Source organism: Papaver somniferum, chromosome 3, assembly GCF_003573695.1.
Source record: "Papaver somniferum cultivar HN1 chromosome 3, ASM357369v1, whole genome shotgun sequence".
Classification (NCBI taxonomy): Eukaryota; Viridiplantae; Streptophyta; class Magnoliopsida; order Ranunculales; family Papaveraceae; genus Papaver; species Papaver somniferum.
The window spans coordinates 195,655,042-195,671,535 of NC_039360.1; the positions used below are offsets into that span (position 1 = coordinate 195,655,042).

General features: G+C 37.7%; 1 pseudogene; it reads left to right on the top strand.

Moving 5' to 3' along the window:
- Positions 1–15,744: 15,744 nt before the first annotated feature.
- On the top strand, positions 15,745–15,844 carry LOC113362369 (annotated as a pseudogene).
- The last annotated feature ends 650 nt before the right edge of the window (positions 15,845–16,494 follow it).

Below are 16,494 nucleotides of genomic sequence, written 5' to 3' on the forward strand. Positions count from 1 at the left end.
TCTATTTCTCGAAATATGTGTTGGTAAGCTTTCGCTTTGGACAAGTTCATCTTTACCTAGTGACGAAAGTCATGTTATGTTTCAATCACTTTGAAAATGGCTTTGACGAAAAATGGTTTGTGAATAACAACTATATAACGTCCTCTAAGAATGTTTCAATGATTGAAATGAGAGTTTAGATTATATAACCAATGTTGGATATAAGCATTGTGTGGCAACACATATATGTATAAGTCCTTATTCCTTGAACCAAAGTATGCGTACTTTGTTGATCAGGAAAACCGGAAAAAGAGTTGTGAACTCATTCCGCGAACTGGCGGAGGTTCTAATCCCGAGAATATCTGCTGGAGTTTGTGAACTCCTTCCGGGAACTTAAGTCCGCGTACTTGAGTTGGTTATATCTAAAGACGATTATTTGTGAACTTATATTTATATTAACTAAGGAATGCAAATTTACAAACCATGGATATAATGTTCATGAATCGATTCGAGTGAATCAAATCGTTTTTGATTCGATTATGTATTGTATAGTTATATAAGATTTATACAATTGAACAACTCTCTAACTAGTTCATTTGAGTCATTTGAACTAGTTATGGTGAAGAAGAATATGGTTGATATGAAAGTGCTCATATGGCTAACCATTTGGTTAACTATTGTTGAACCAACAAATGTACATGTTTGGGTACCGTTACACAAACCTAAAATCGTGCATTTCATTTGTGTGTAACAAGCTAAGTTTTCGATCCAACGGTTGAAAGATATTAGCTTGAATCTAATCAGGTTTTCATCTAACGGTGAATATTGAATGCTTTGTTACTAAGCTAACATTGATTGCAAACCCTGATTTGAAAGACTATATAAGGGAGAACTCTAGCAACTGGGAAACCTAATCCCCACACCTCCTGTGTGATACTAGTTGTATAAGCTATAGTCGATTCTCCTTTAACCTTAGGTTTCTTCTCGAGACCTTGTAGATTAACGACTTGAAGACTTCATTAGGATTGTGAAGCCAGACCGATACTACTTTCTTGTAGTTGTGTGATCTGATCTTGCTGATTCTATCGCGCTGAGTACAGTCATAACGATTGTCTTGAGATTGTTATCTCCGATACGCAAGATATAAAAGTAGTCACAAACATCTTCGTCTCATCGTTTGTGATTCCACAATATCTTCTTTCGCCGTGTCGATTAAGATTATTGTGAGGTGATTGATAATACTAGGCTATTCTTCGGGAATATAAGTCCGGGTTATCAATTGGTTCCTCTTCACCTTGATTTATCAAAAGACGGAACAAAAATTATAGGTATTTCTGTGGGAGACAGATTTATCTATTATCGTAAACGTTTCTGTGTAATACAGATTTGTTTATTAAAGTCTTCGACTTTGGGTCGTAGAAACTCTTAGTTGTGGGTGAGATCATCTAAGGGAATCAAGTGCGTAGTATCCTGCTGGGATCAGAGACGTAAGGAGCACAACTGTATCTTGGATCAGTGTGAGATTGATTGGGGTTTAACTACAGTCCAGATCGAAGTTAGTTTGTAGTAGGCTAATGTCTGTAGCGGCTTAATACAGTGTGTGTTCAGTCTGGACTATGTCCCGGGGTATTTATGCATTTGCGGTTTCCTCGTTAACAAAATTCCGGTGTCTGTGTTATTTCCTTTCCGCATTATATTTTATTATATAATTGAAATATCACAGGTTGTGCGTTAAGATCAATCAATTAGAATATCCAATCTTTGGTTGTTGATTTACATTGATTGACACTTGAACATTGGTCTTTGGTACCGTTCAAGTTATTTCACATAATAATCAGGCTCACGGATTTCTATATCTTCGACTTGCTGATTATGTTGTGAAATAGAGATATTAGAACTCTTTGATATACTTTATTAAGATTGAGTCTAGTTGATTCTCTTGAAAGTATATTGGAGTTAGTCCATACAGATTGCTAAACGAAATATTGGGTGTGGTTGTTGTACCCCCGCTTTTTCAATTGGTATCAGAGCAGGCAAACACGTTTAAAGATCTTATCAGTCTGTGTTTGTAGCGATCTGACTCTATGGACAGACATTCTATCTCCATAAACGTACCACCAGTCTTCGATGGCTCTAATTACTTATGGTGGAAAATTGTTATGCGAGCTTTTCTTCAAGCATGTGATTTTCAATCATGGGTATATGTAGTTAATGGCTATGATGCTCCCATTGTGGCAGTAGAAAATGTAAACCTTCCTAAGTACATTGGTGAATACAGTCCTGCCGAGATACTTGCTGCAAAGAAAAACTTTGACGGTTTGAATGTCATCATACATGCCAATACCCCAGATCTTTAGCACCATGTGACTACGTGCACTAGGTCTAAAGATGCTTGGGATATCTTAGAAACCGTATTCGAAGGTAATACCAGTGAAAAGGAAGCCAGGCTTCAAAAACATTAATTCCGATTGGGAAAACCTTCATATGGAAGAGAAGATTCATTTGATGAGTTTAATCACAAAGTGTATGGAATTGTTAATGAAAAAGCCGAGGTCTAACAACACCACCCAATATTTCGCTTAGCAATTTGTATGGACTAACTCTGAAATATTTTCTGGAGAATCAACTAGACAGTCAGACTCAATCTAGATAAAAGTATCTCATGGAGTTAATATCTCTCTCTTGTTTTGATTTACTCAAGCTAATAGAAATCAGCGAGACTTTAATAAAACACAAGGAATAACTTGGATGGTACCAAAGACCAATATCCAAGGATCAATCAATGACAATCAACAACCAAAGGTTGGATTACTCTAATTGACGATCTAACGCACAACCTCTATTATTTCAATTATAAAGATAAAACAATATAATGCGGAAATAGAAATAACACAGACACCAGAAATTTTGTTAACGAGGAAACCGCAAATGCAGAAAACCCCCGGGACCTAGTCCAGATTGAACACACACTGTATTAAGCCGCTACAGACACTAGCCTACTCCAACCTAACTTCGGACTGGACTGTAGTTGAACCCCAATCAGTCTCCCACTGATCCAAGGTACAGTTGTACTCCCTACGCCTCTGATCCCAGCAGGATACTACGAACTTGATTCCCGTAGCTGATCTTACCCACAACTAAGAGTTGCTATGACCCAAAACCGCAGGCTTTAACAATAAACAAATCTGTGTCACACAGACAAGTCTATCAAAAGATCAATCTGTCTCCCACAAAACCCTAAAGTTTTTGTTTCGTTTTTTGATATAAAATCAAGGTGAACAGAAACCAATTGATAATCCGGTCTTATATTCCCGATGAACAACCTAGATTAATCAATCACCTCACCACAATCTTAATCGCATGGTAGCGAAACAAGACGTCGTGGAATCACAAAAAATGAGACGAAGATGTTTGTGATTACTTTTATAACTTTCCTATCGGAGAACTCTCACGATCTCAAGCCAATCAATATGATTGTACTCATACGATAGAAGATGCAAGATCAGCACACACAACTACGATAAAAGTAGTATCGGTCTGGCTTCACAATCCCAATGAAGTCTTTAAGTAGTTAACCTGGTTTTAGAAGAAGAAAAACAAAGGTTAAAGGAGAACCGACTCTAGCACGCAAACTAGTATCACACGTAAGGTGTGGGGATTAGTTTTGCACAAGGCTAGATGTCTCCTTTATATGGTCTTTCAAATCAGGGTTTCGCCATGCTCACAAAGCAAACGCTATCCACCGTTAGATGAAAACCTGATTTCTATTCAAGCTAATATATCTCAACCGTTAGATCGAAATCTTAGCTTGGTATACATAAATGAAATGCACGCTTCTAGGTTTGATAACTGTACCCAAACGTGTGCATAGTTGGTTTAATAATAATCAACCAAAAGGTTAGCCATTTGAGCATTTCATACCAACCACTTTCTTCTTCACCATAACTAGTTCAAATGACTCACATGAACTAGTTATAGAGTTGCTCAATTGCAAGGAAATCTCATGTACTACACAAGACACAATTGAAGAAAAGATGATTATATTCACATGAATCGGTTCATAAACTTTATAGCCACGGTTTGCAAAAGCATTTCTTAGTCTTTATGAGTTAAGTTCAGAAATCATCTTTAGATATATAACCTATACAAGTTCGCAGACTAGGTTCGCGGACTTGAAGTACTGGAAAGAGTTTTCAAACTCCAGCAAAAATTCTCGGGTTCAAGAGCTTCGCTGGTTCGCGGACTGGGTTCGCGGACTTGGCTCACGCAAGACAGTTTGATAACTCTGCAGAAATTCTCGGGTTTGAGAACTTCGGCAGTTCGCTTACTTGGCTACTAGACGATTTCTAGCATGGGACTTATGCACATATGTGTTTCCACAACATACTTATGTCCACTGTGGTTATGTAATCTAAATTCTCATTCCAATCATTGAAACATTCTTAAAGGACGTTATATAGTTGTTATACTATTTCTCGTCAAAGAAATTTTCAAGATGATTGAAACATACATGACTTGTGTCACTAGGTAAAGAAAAACATGGTCGAAGCAAAACTCTTACAACCACATATTTCGAGATATAGATAGGCGAGGTATACTCGGATCGAAATACCGAATGTGTATAATCTAAGTCTATATATATAGCATACGACTTTTGTCTCAATAAGTAGGAGATAGAATAGATAGACTTTTGAGTGACAGATAAGTTCAAGTATTCACATACCTTTTTGTCGAGAAGTTCCATAGGTTCCTTGAGTAGTTCTTCCACTTGTATGATGAATCGCCATGAAGTCCTTGAGCTCAACTACACTTACTATCCTAGTCCGATACTTAGCTATAATAGACTAGAAATCAAGACTTATAGTTTTGATCACTAACATTGACAAACATGCTTGATATAGCATCGCATGCGAGTTCTACCGAGCAGTGCTCTAACAATCTCCCCCTTTGTCAATTTTAGTGACAAAACTATCAATACATATGGAATACAAAAAAGATAATGAAACTTTAGTAGCTCCTATTCCATAAGTCTATTCTTCAACATTCCTTGAAATCTTCGTCCTTCCAAGTACTCCAATGATCCCAAAGGTTGTAAGTTTAGCATCACCATTTTTGAAGATCTGTAGCTATAACAATGAGAAATCATTGGTCTCGATCATTGTTATACAGTGTCATAGTCCAATTGTATCATAACTTCAACAATAATATTATGGCGATATGTATCACTCCCCCTTATTCAATACTCCATCTCGATCATGGAAACCACTCCCCCTTACACAATGATCCGAAAACCATATGTATTTGTAGTGTGAACTACATATTAATTTTCCTCCTTTTTGTCAATAAAATTGGCAAAGGTACAAGAACGGGGTCATAATGAAATTTCCACAAGAGACATTTCATGACTAAAAGAAAGGACGCACATCATCTGAATTTAGATGCAATCATATAGCCGAAGCTAATAGCATTCATCAATGAGTTTAAAGATACAAGATAACCCTTCTAAAATTCCACAGCCGCACACCCCTCAAGATATGACCATTAAGCACAAGTTCAAAATAACTCTCTCCCATTAGATGTCATTCCCAAGGGAATAGCAAGAGCGACCTTAGTTACGAGAGAAAAGAAGGATTTTTATTGGACACCAAAAACCATGATAAATGATTTTCTATATCCAAAAACTCAATCAAATTAATCACAAGTAAACTCATGATTAATTTAATCGAAATACGCAATCAAATTAAACACACAGGGTGATCAACTTAATTGATTATGCTCAACATAAGAAAACTTACGGAACATATGACTAACATAACCATTAGAAAACGATTAGGATAGCCGTTCGTATACTCAACACAAGAAAACTTATGGAATATATGAATACTCAACTAGACTGATTACAAGAGAACCCTTAAGTATTATAATTGGAATAAAAACAACCAAACTAATCATGAAAGTAATCAATTTAATTGTCAATTGTTTTGCTCGACATAAGAGAACTTACGGAGCAATAACTAAATAACCAAACAAGATGATTAATTTAGTTCACAAATGCTCAACATAACATACATTACGGAACAACCAACCAAGCTAATCAAAAGATTAATCAGCTTAGTCGTATCGTGCTCAACATAAGACATACTACAGAGCCACACAGTATTACATAAAATATGGATCAATGAAGATCAATATTGTGGAATACACAAGGATTCATTTTATCTTCCATCACTATTTGCATAACAATATTTTATAGACATCATCCTTGAACACAAAAGATTTTAACCTATCTTCCATCAAAGAATTTACAATATAGGCTTAACTTTTGTATTTGTCAAAAGTCTATTCATCCTTAAATCAATACATGAATACCAATCATGAACGACTTTACTTTTGAAAAAATATGGGACAACAAAGTTCACGGTTGTAAACACAAATATCCCATAACAAGTTGCAATATAAAAAACCATAAAGATTAAATACTGCAAACCATCATCCTCCAAATATTTTTAGAATTTAAACAAATAAATCTAAAAACATGAAGATGAAAATGTTGGACATAGACATGTGTAGTCACAATAATTGATATTCCAAACTCTAGTAATCCTTCTCAAAAACAAGAATAAATTCTCATCAGAAGTTTCCTAGGCATCAAGACAAACACATAATGCACATATAAGATGATTTTTCCTTAGAGAGTAGAATCAATCTTTGCGCCCGAATTTATACCAATAATAGCTACCAAAGGCGTATAAAAATATTTTCAAAGAAGAACATACAAAGTCATTAACGACGATGCACCATAGTTCACATAAAATGATTGTGAACATTCAATAATCCCATAGTAATGTGTACTACTATTTTCAAACCTAAACGTTTAAGAACCTTAAACAAAGATCAAGTTAGGTAGAAATGAACAATAAGCAAGGCACATGGATCATTATAAAAACACAAATCTTGCTCAGGTTTGTATACATACCTTTTAAGAAGAATCCAGTTGAATTCTACATCCTTACCGAACATAATCTGTGTGCCCCAATCCTCGTGCTTCCCTCACCGTATACATAACAGGGCATTCCTTGGTGAAGATGCACTTACAACACAATAAATTTTTGTTGGGGTGAACAACGTCTTGCTCACCACAAGTGACCTTTGGATTATCATGAAAGAGATCGCTTTTAGAACCTTTCACATCCAATTCCATTTTTCCAAAAAACTTGTTAAGTTCCAATATCATGGATACTGCCTTCTCCATAGTCATGGAATTTTCTGGAAGGTCATTCATTTTCACACTCAAAGCATCATTGGATTTCTTTGGTACCCACTTTTAAGTGTGTTTAGGAACAACCGGAACCTTCTTCCTATTACTCTCTTCTATAATTCTCGGAAGAGAATTGGATTGACTATTCTTTTGCAAGTTAGTATTTCTCCAATTGGGAGCATCAGATCTTGTTTTCGTCTTTACGAAGTTATCCTTTTGATAACCATTACAATTGTGAAAAGGATTCATATGACGTTTATAGGAAAAACTAGGATTGTCACAACACTGATTCCTTTGCCTAAAGGTTGGACAGTTACAACCTGTAACGTTAAGATGATTAGTCTTAACATATGATCTTGGTTTAACAACTTCTTGTGATGCCCAAACAAAAACATCATGAATTTTCTCATTCCTTATACGGAAACGACATCTCCTTTTTAGCTGACCTTTATTTCCGCAATAGTGGCAAACATAAGGAATGTTCTTACCTCGATCCGTGTGTGCTGACTTGGGAGGTTGATATACTTTGCTCTTTCGAACTTTAACTTCTGGTGAAGGCATTTCACTTTTTCCATCAGTGGAAACCCTTTTTTGAGAAGAATCACTAGCCTTAACAAATTTTACCTCTTTTCTGATACTTGGAGCATCTATTCCCTTATAGCCCAATCCTCGTGTATCACGATGATTTTTACTTGCTCCTAGCATAGTGGTTAATTTGCTTGAACTAGTATTGAACTTTATCAAGTCATCTTCCAACATCTTGATTTTATCAAGAGCAGCAGCTAAATCAGCCTCAAGGCGTTTTTCTCGAGTGAGACAAACACTTTCTCTGTCATCAAAACTAATTTGTTGAGAGTTAAACCTTGCTTCAGATTCTGCAAGTTTCTCTTCCAACAAAAAGTACTTTTGATAAAGATTATCACATTCAAGTGACTTAATACGTAGGTTTTCCTCAGAATCCTTGAGGATCGATTCATTATAACGATTCGAAAAATAAACACCTGCGTAACATCTTCTCGATTTCTTGTTTTCTCGATAGAGAGGAGTTAGAAGAGGTGATGTGATTTTTAGATAGTGGTAAAAGTGGTTCGATTCTCAGACTTGTGAAGGATATTAATTAAACTTAAATTCTAATATTAAAATAGAAAACTCACTAAAATTTTTAGCAAACTCAATCAAAGATGATATCAATATTAAAAGAAACACTGAGGCTAAAATTCCACTATTTTCCAAGTTCAAAGTGATCAAACCAATACTTATATTTATGCAATTTTCTCGTTTAATTTGATTCTAAAATATTGCAACAAGTAGATTTTCAAAAGTAATAATTGTAAATACCAAGTATGAAGCATCAAAAGTCTTAAAACTAAGCATACTCCATAAAAATAAATCACAATCACTCAAATCAAAATCATATTCAATAATAGTTCAAGGCAAATAATCATATAATTATTGCAAATAAAAAGATAAAATAGAATATACCACTTTTTGTTGGAAAAATAGCTTCCTCTATCGCCTCAGCAATGGGGTTTAGCTCCTCATATTAATCATGGTCTCAAAATATGTGTTTGTTGCTCAAAAGATGATTAAAAGAGTGAAAAGTAATAACACAGACTGTTTGCAACAGTGCATTGGTGTTGCAGAATCACTGTTACAAGGCGAAATAGTAGCTAAAGACCTAATGCAACCGCTGTGATGAACGACACATAGGTTCTGCTGTGAAACAACGATAGTTTTCTGCGACAGTTGCTTGTGCGTCAATGTTCTTCGTGTTCTTCCTCTTCAGCAGCAGCAGCATAATATTGTATTTTCCTGCAACTCGATCTCTGGAGCTCTGTGGTGTTCTAAACTTCTCTAAGGTTCGTACCCTTATATGACTTATCCCCTCTCCTTTTATAGGCCACAGCTCGATTAAATCTCCCCCAAAATCTTGGTTTATCTCCACAGAAGTTTCGAGTTTTCTTCTGCCAAACTCTCTTCACGCGTATTTGACCTCTCCCAATACTTCCAAACTCTTTATTAGATAACTACGAATGTTGGGGAAGCTTTTCTAGCCTTTAATCTCCCTGAATTGTCGAAAAAATATTCCAACAGCAACCCGTGACCACAACACCTCTGTTTCCTTCTCCCGGTCGATCTAACCCAATTCATTCGATCCAATCACCTATACCAACCCTGTTATGCTCTAGGAAGTCCAGCCCAACAAAAATCAGCCATTGAATCTCGTTATTTCACGTCCAACTGATGCTCCCAAATTCACGCAGGTAATAGAGTTTCCCGCCAAATTTGATTTGAATTGTGAAGAAAGGGGGCCCCCTATCCAGAGTAGGGGTGCCTTTAGCAGCTGCCTTAAGGGGTGTCCTGGGGGTGCCCCTTATCCAAACCGGGGGTCCGAATAGCAAGTGTCCTCCGGGTGCTTTCCGACAACTTTTCGAGCCAATTTTTTCCAAAAATGTTTATTGGCCAAAAATACCTACAAATAAATAAAACACCATAATAAGTACAAAAATGAGCCCTAACAATATAGAATCGAGACAAATCGGACACAAAAATGTGTCTATCAAATACCCCCAAACCTATTATTTGCTAGTCCTCGAGCAAAAATAAAATAGAAATAAAATCCTAACTCACTGTCGCAGGCATCGTCGATTGCATTTAGCGTATGCAATAAGCCTTTAAACCCCTAGGTGTCCTAGTGGCGGAGTGTTGTCTCCGGAGGGCTTACCAGAGGTATACCCACAAAACCTTTATACTCCAGACCCTAGCTATCTACACAGAACCTTGGAAGGCACTAAAGAATCTCCTTGGTTGGCATACTTATTGACTACAGGAGGAAGTACCCTGATGCGAAATTCCAATTGTTGTACACGAGTTTGCACTCAAGCATACTAAAATTCATATAAGTGACAGAGCTCTACTCAGATAGTCGCACTATGGACATCAATATCCGGAGTCAAACTAATCACATGGATAGATCAAGAAGATGGATATAGAAAAACATAGATGGTTTTGATGTTTACTAGGTGAACGGTGTTTCTCATATCTGTCTGAAGGCCTCCGCCAAAATGAACCTATCCTAATGGACTGAGATACGTCTGACTAATATCAACACACTGGCATATACAAGGGTACCAGTGGTCGATAATCCTAACTCTAGGTCAACACAACTGGCATATACAAGGGTTCCAGTGGTCGACTTTATTGAATTTATTCCAGTTGGTCTGATGGTCTGGTCTCTTTTTTTTTTTTATCTCAATCACTCTAATTCACCCTAGCATTGGTAACAACTTGAATCGTGAGCCCCACCTAATCACTTAGAGAAACATAGTTTAAAAACAAAACAAAATAAAAACAGAAGTGAAAAGGACTCAACGAGATATGGTGAAACTATCATGTTATTTCTAACACCTGAGCTCTGTGCTTTTATGAATAGACTCTTTAGATGTTGCCATCTAGTCAGATTGGTTCCTCAACTCCTACAACCAAAATGCTTCCATCCACTTAGATTGGTTAGTGCCATCCTTAATAGGGATAAATTTCTAGGCTCTGGAGTTTATTTATTGCAACGAAAAGGTAACAAAAAGTTCTACCCCACCCCCAAACTTAAATCTAACATTGTCCTCAATGTTTCTAATTAAAGAACAGTACCAAAAATATAAGTAACATGAGGAAATAGTAAAGAGAGAAGTCGGAAAGATAGTACCTGGGTGAAGTGTAACCAAAAACCTACAAAAAATTATACAACATACAAAATCGCCTCGATGGTCAATCAAGGTAAACAGGGTCCTCCAGAGGGACCTCCTCAACATCACCTGTAGGAAAAGGCTCTAAAAAGGGCTTCAATCGCTGACCGTTAACCTTCGAAGAACTACTACCATCTGGTGTCTCAATCTCAACAGCGCCATGAGGAAAAAAGTACGGACCACAAAAGGACCGGTCCACCGAGAGCGCAACTTCCCGGGGAATAGATGCAAACGAGTGTCATACAGAAGAACTTTTTGACCTGGAGAAAATGACTTTCGTAAAATATTCCTATCATGCACAAGTTTCATTTTGTTCTTATACTCCTTAGCACTATCGTATGCATCTCTACGAATCTCGTCCAACTCATTGAGCTGGAGCTTTCTTTGAGCTCCTGCCTTGTCAAGTGAAAAGTTTAAGTTCTTAATAGCCCAATAGGCTCGATGCTCTAACTCAACAGGCAGGTGACATGCCTTGCCAAACACTAAACGATAAGGTGACATTCCAATGGGTGTCTTAAACGCAGTACGGTAAGCCCATAAGGCATCAGTAAGCCTCGACGACCAGTCTTTCCTATTTGGATTAACTGTTTTCTCTAGAATACGTTTAATTTCCCTATTGGAAACCTCTACCTGACCACTAGTCTGAGGGTGATATGGGGTTGCTACTTTATGGGTAATACCGTATTGTTTCATTAAAAGAGCAAACGGTCTATTACAAAAGTGTGAACCTCCATCACTAATTATAGCTCGCGGCGTACCAAAACGTGTAAGTATATTCTCTTTCAAAAACTGGACTACGACCCTGTGGTCATTCGTTTTACACGGAACCGCCTCAACCCACTTAGACACATAGTCTACAGCGACAAGTATGTAAAGATAACCAAACGAAATAGGAAATGGACCCATAAAATCAATGCCCCACACATCAAAGACCTCAATCACTAAAATAGGGTTCAAAGGCATCATATTTCTACGGGAAATGGTTCCTAACTTCTGGCAACGCTCACAAGAAACACAATGACTATGGGAATCTTTAAACAACGAAGGCCAGTAAAATCCACACTGCAAAATCTTAGCAGCAGTCTTCTTAGCACTAAAATGACCCCCACATGCATGTTCATGACAAAAGGAGATAATACTAGACTGGTCACTCTCAGATACACATCTCCTAATAATCTGGTCCGGACAATACTTAAACAGATAAGGATCGTCCCAAAAGAAATGCTTAACCTCGGCTAAAAACCTAGAACGATCTTGCTTACCCCAATGTTGAGGCATTCGACCAGTAACAAGATAATTCACTATATTTGCATACCAAGGTGATTGGGAAACAGAGAACAATTGTTCATCAGGAAAACTCCCTTATAGGAAGGGAATTATTAGGGGAACTAACAACTAGCCTAGACAAGTGGTCTGCTACTACATTCTCTGCACCCTTTTGTCTCTAATGTCTGGACAAAATTCTTGTAACAAAAGGATCCATCTAATCAATCTAGGTTTGGTATCCTTCTTAGACAAAAGGTATTTCAAAGCAGCATGATCAGTATAGATTACGATCTTAGAACCTAATAAATAGGATCTAAACTTATCCAAGGCAAACACGATGGCTAGCAATTCCTTCTCGGTAGTTGTATAGTTCATTTGGGCATCATTCAGAGTTTTGCTAGCATAGTAAATCACATGGAGTAATTTGTTTTCTCGCTGACCTAGCACAACGCCTATAGCATAATCTGAAGCATCACACATAATTTCAAAGGGTAGGTTCCAGTTAGGTGCCTGGACTATCGGGGCAGTGAGTAAAGTTTTAAGCTTCAAAAGCCTTTAAGCAAGCATCATCAAAGACAAACTTAACATCTTTTGCAAGCAAATTGCAAAGAGGTCTAGAAATCAAGCTAAAATCCTTAATGAATCGACGGTAAAAACCTGCATGCCCTAGAATGACCTAATATCTTTTACGGTTTTTGGGACCTGTAAGTCTTAATAAGGTCAACTTTGGCTTTGTCTACCTCTATACCCTTTGAAGAGACGATGTGCCCTAAGAAATTCCTGATTCAACCATGAAATGATTTTTCCCAATTAAGCACTAAATTTTTTTTACACCTAGTCAACACTAATGTCAAATGATGCAAGCACTCATCAAAGATGAACCAAACACTGAAAAATCATCCATAAAGACCTCTAAAAACCGTTCTACCATCAGAAAATATGCTCATCATACAACGCTGAAAAGTCGCAGGGGCATTACATAACCGAAAGGCATGCGTCTATACGCAAAGGTACCAAAGGGACGGTAAAAGTGGTTTTCTCTTGGTCTTCTGGGGCAATAACGATCTGATTATAACCGGAGTAGCCATCTAAGAAGCAATAGTGACTATGTCCAGCTAATCGCTCTAGCATTTGGTCGATAAAAGGAAGGGGAAAGTGATCCTTCCTTGTGACCTTGTTCAATTTCCTATAGTCAATACACACACGCCATCCCGTGGTCACTCGGGTTGGGATTAATTATTATCATTCTGGACTACAGTGATACCTGATTTCTTGGGGACAACCTGAACAGGGCTGACCCACTTACTGTCTGAAATTGGGTAAATAATACCCGCATCTAACAACTTAAGCACCTCTTTTCGAACTACCTCTTTCATGTTAGGGTTCAGTCGACGTTGCATCTCCCTAGAAGGTTTGGAGTCTTCCTCTAAATGAATCTGATGCATACACACAGTAGGACTTATACCCTTAATGTCTGCTATAGTCCACCCTAAAGCTTCCTTATTGTCTTGAAGTACATTTACTAGCCTACTTTCCTGATCACTATCCAAATCGGAAGCTACAATCACAGGTAAAGTCTCAGATGGGCCTAAAAACACATACTTTAGAGTATCGGGTAGTGGTTTAAGGTCCAACTTTGGGGGCTCTTCTAAAGAAGGAATTAGGGTAGTCTCAGAAACTGGTAACGGTTCGAACCTAGCTTTCCATCTATCAGTGTCTAACACAGGGGTAGAATCTAATAGAGCATTCACCTGTTCAATAGTGCTATCGTCATCAAAATCTAAACCAAAATGGGATAGACAACTTTCTAATGGGTCTTCAGACAAAATGTTTGGTAATGACTCCTGAACTAAGGCTTCTATCATGTTCACCTCTTCAACACATGTGTCATCTAGCTCATGAGGTAGCTTACTGACATTAAAAATGTTCATCTCCATAGTCATATTACCAAAAGATAAATTCATCACACCATTTCGACAGTTAATGATCGCATTAGACGTAGCTAAAAATGGGCGACCTAAAATCACAGGTATCTGGTTCTCTGGGTCAGGGACAGGTTGGGTATCTAGGACCACGAAATCCACTGGATAATAAACTTGTCGACCTCAATAAGAACATCCTCAATAACACCTCGAGGATTTTAACAGACCTATCAGCTAACTGCAGTGTATCTGAGTAGGTTTCATTTCACCAAGTCCTAGCTGTAAGTATACATGGAATGGAAGTAAGTTCACACTGGCTCCTAAGTCAAGTAAAGCTTTTTCTACCCGGAAGTTACCTATTGTCAAGCAATGGTAGGAGAACCTGGGTCTTTGTACTTTGGAGTTGTGTGTTTGAATGATTGAACTTACGTGACTAGCTAAAAAGGCTTTCTTATGGACGCTAAGTTTTCGCTTTCGCGTACACATATCCTTAAGGAACTTGGCATAAGCAGGAATTTGCCTAATTGCATCTAATAAAGGAAGGTTTATGGTAACTTGCTTAAAAACCTCCATATGTCATTAAAGTTCGATTCCTTCTTTGTTGGTACTAATAGCTGAGGAAATGGGGCTCTAGGCACAGAATCAGACCTCTCAGGAACTGAGTTGGCATCATCAGAAATTTTATCAGTTTCCTTAGCTAGTGGTCCTGAGGGGTGAACTACAGTATGTTCACTATCGGGCATGGTTACCTGATTGTCTACTATTCTACCACTCCTAAGGGTTCTAATAGCATTCAATTGATTCGATGGTTTTGTACCTACTTCATGAACTCCTCTAGGATTGGGATTAGTCTGACTAGGGAACCTACCATTATCTCTCTCACTTAAGGTCTTAGCTATTTGGCCGACTTGAAGTTCTAACTTAGCAAGGCTCTGAGCATTAGTTTGAAAATTCTGCTTGGTTTCCTGTTGAAAACTAACATGGCTCTGTGCTAACATTTCCTGAGTTTTTGCTAACATCTTAATAGATTCCTCTAAGCTAGTCGTTTTATTTTCTGGGCCTGATGTATTCCTAGTGTAGCCAAAACCTGGGGGAGCATTAGAATTATTAGACTGACCCTGACTCTGGCCCTTAGACCATGAAAAGTTCGGATGGTTTCTCCAACCAGGATTATAGGTTTCTGAATATGGGTCAAACTTCTGACGATTATCAAACCTAGTGTTATTATATAGAGCATTGGCTTGCTCTTCATTATTCTGGCCTTCCCAAAAGGCTCCAATCTACCACTAGTGTTACCCACTTCTAAAGCTTCTAACCTTTTCGCTATAGCAGCAATTTTGGCATCTGATTCATAGCCTCCTTCTACCCTATTAACGTTTCCTCTGCTAAGAAGAATTGTTTTCTGGGGTCCCCTACTACTTTCCCATTGTTGGGTTTTTCGGCGACTTCATGCAAATATGTCATCGCGTCATCAACTGTTTGGTTCTCAAATCCACCAGTACACATAGATTCTACTGTGGTTGTGGTGGGATAATCTAAACCCTCATAAAGGATCTGAACTAACCTAACCTTCTCTAAACCATGATGAGGACATTGGGCTAATAAATCATTGAACCTTTCCAAATACCTATACAAAGTTTCTCCCTCCTGTTGAGAAAACGTGCAGATTTGCGTCCTAATAGACGATGTTTTGTGCCTAGGGAAAAACTTGTTCAAAAAGGCAGATGTAAGTTGTTCATACGTTTCGATTGACCCGGAAGCCAAACTATATAGCCACGATTTATCTTTATCTTTCAGGGAAAAGGGGAATAACCTAAGTTTCAAAGCATCATCATCTAGGTTTCTAATCCTGAGGGTACTACAAATTTCCTCAAAGTCCCTAACATGGAAATAGGGGTTTTCATTTTGTTTCCCTAAAAATATTGAGAGCAGCTGTAAGGTCCCAGGTTTAAGTTCATAAGTTGCTTCCGTCTCAGCTAACCTGATACATGAGGGACAAGTAGTCCTAGTTGGATTCAACAAAACTTTCAAAGTTGTCATTTCTGGCACTATCAGAGCAACAAGGATTCTCTTCTCAGTCAAAGGACGTTCAAAAATAGACTCTTCAAAAGCCGTACTCTCTAGATTAAGGTAATCGAGACGCTTCGAACTACTAGGTTTCTCTTTAACAAATATACCTAGTGCGTCTCTTTTACGTTCAGGCATACAATAGAATTTTCTAAATTGGAAGGGTAAGCAAACACAGATCAAGGCCGACTCAACCAAATCAAACCTATGATTTCTAGCAAACAAAAAGCATGATGGCTCCACTTAGATTGTTTCTAGA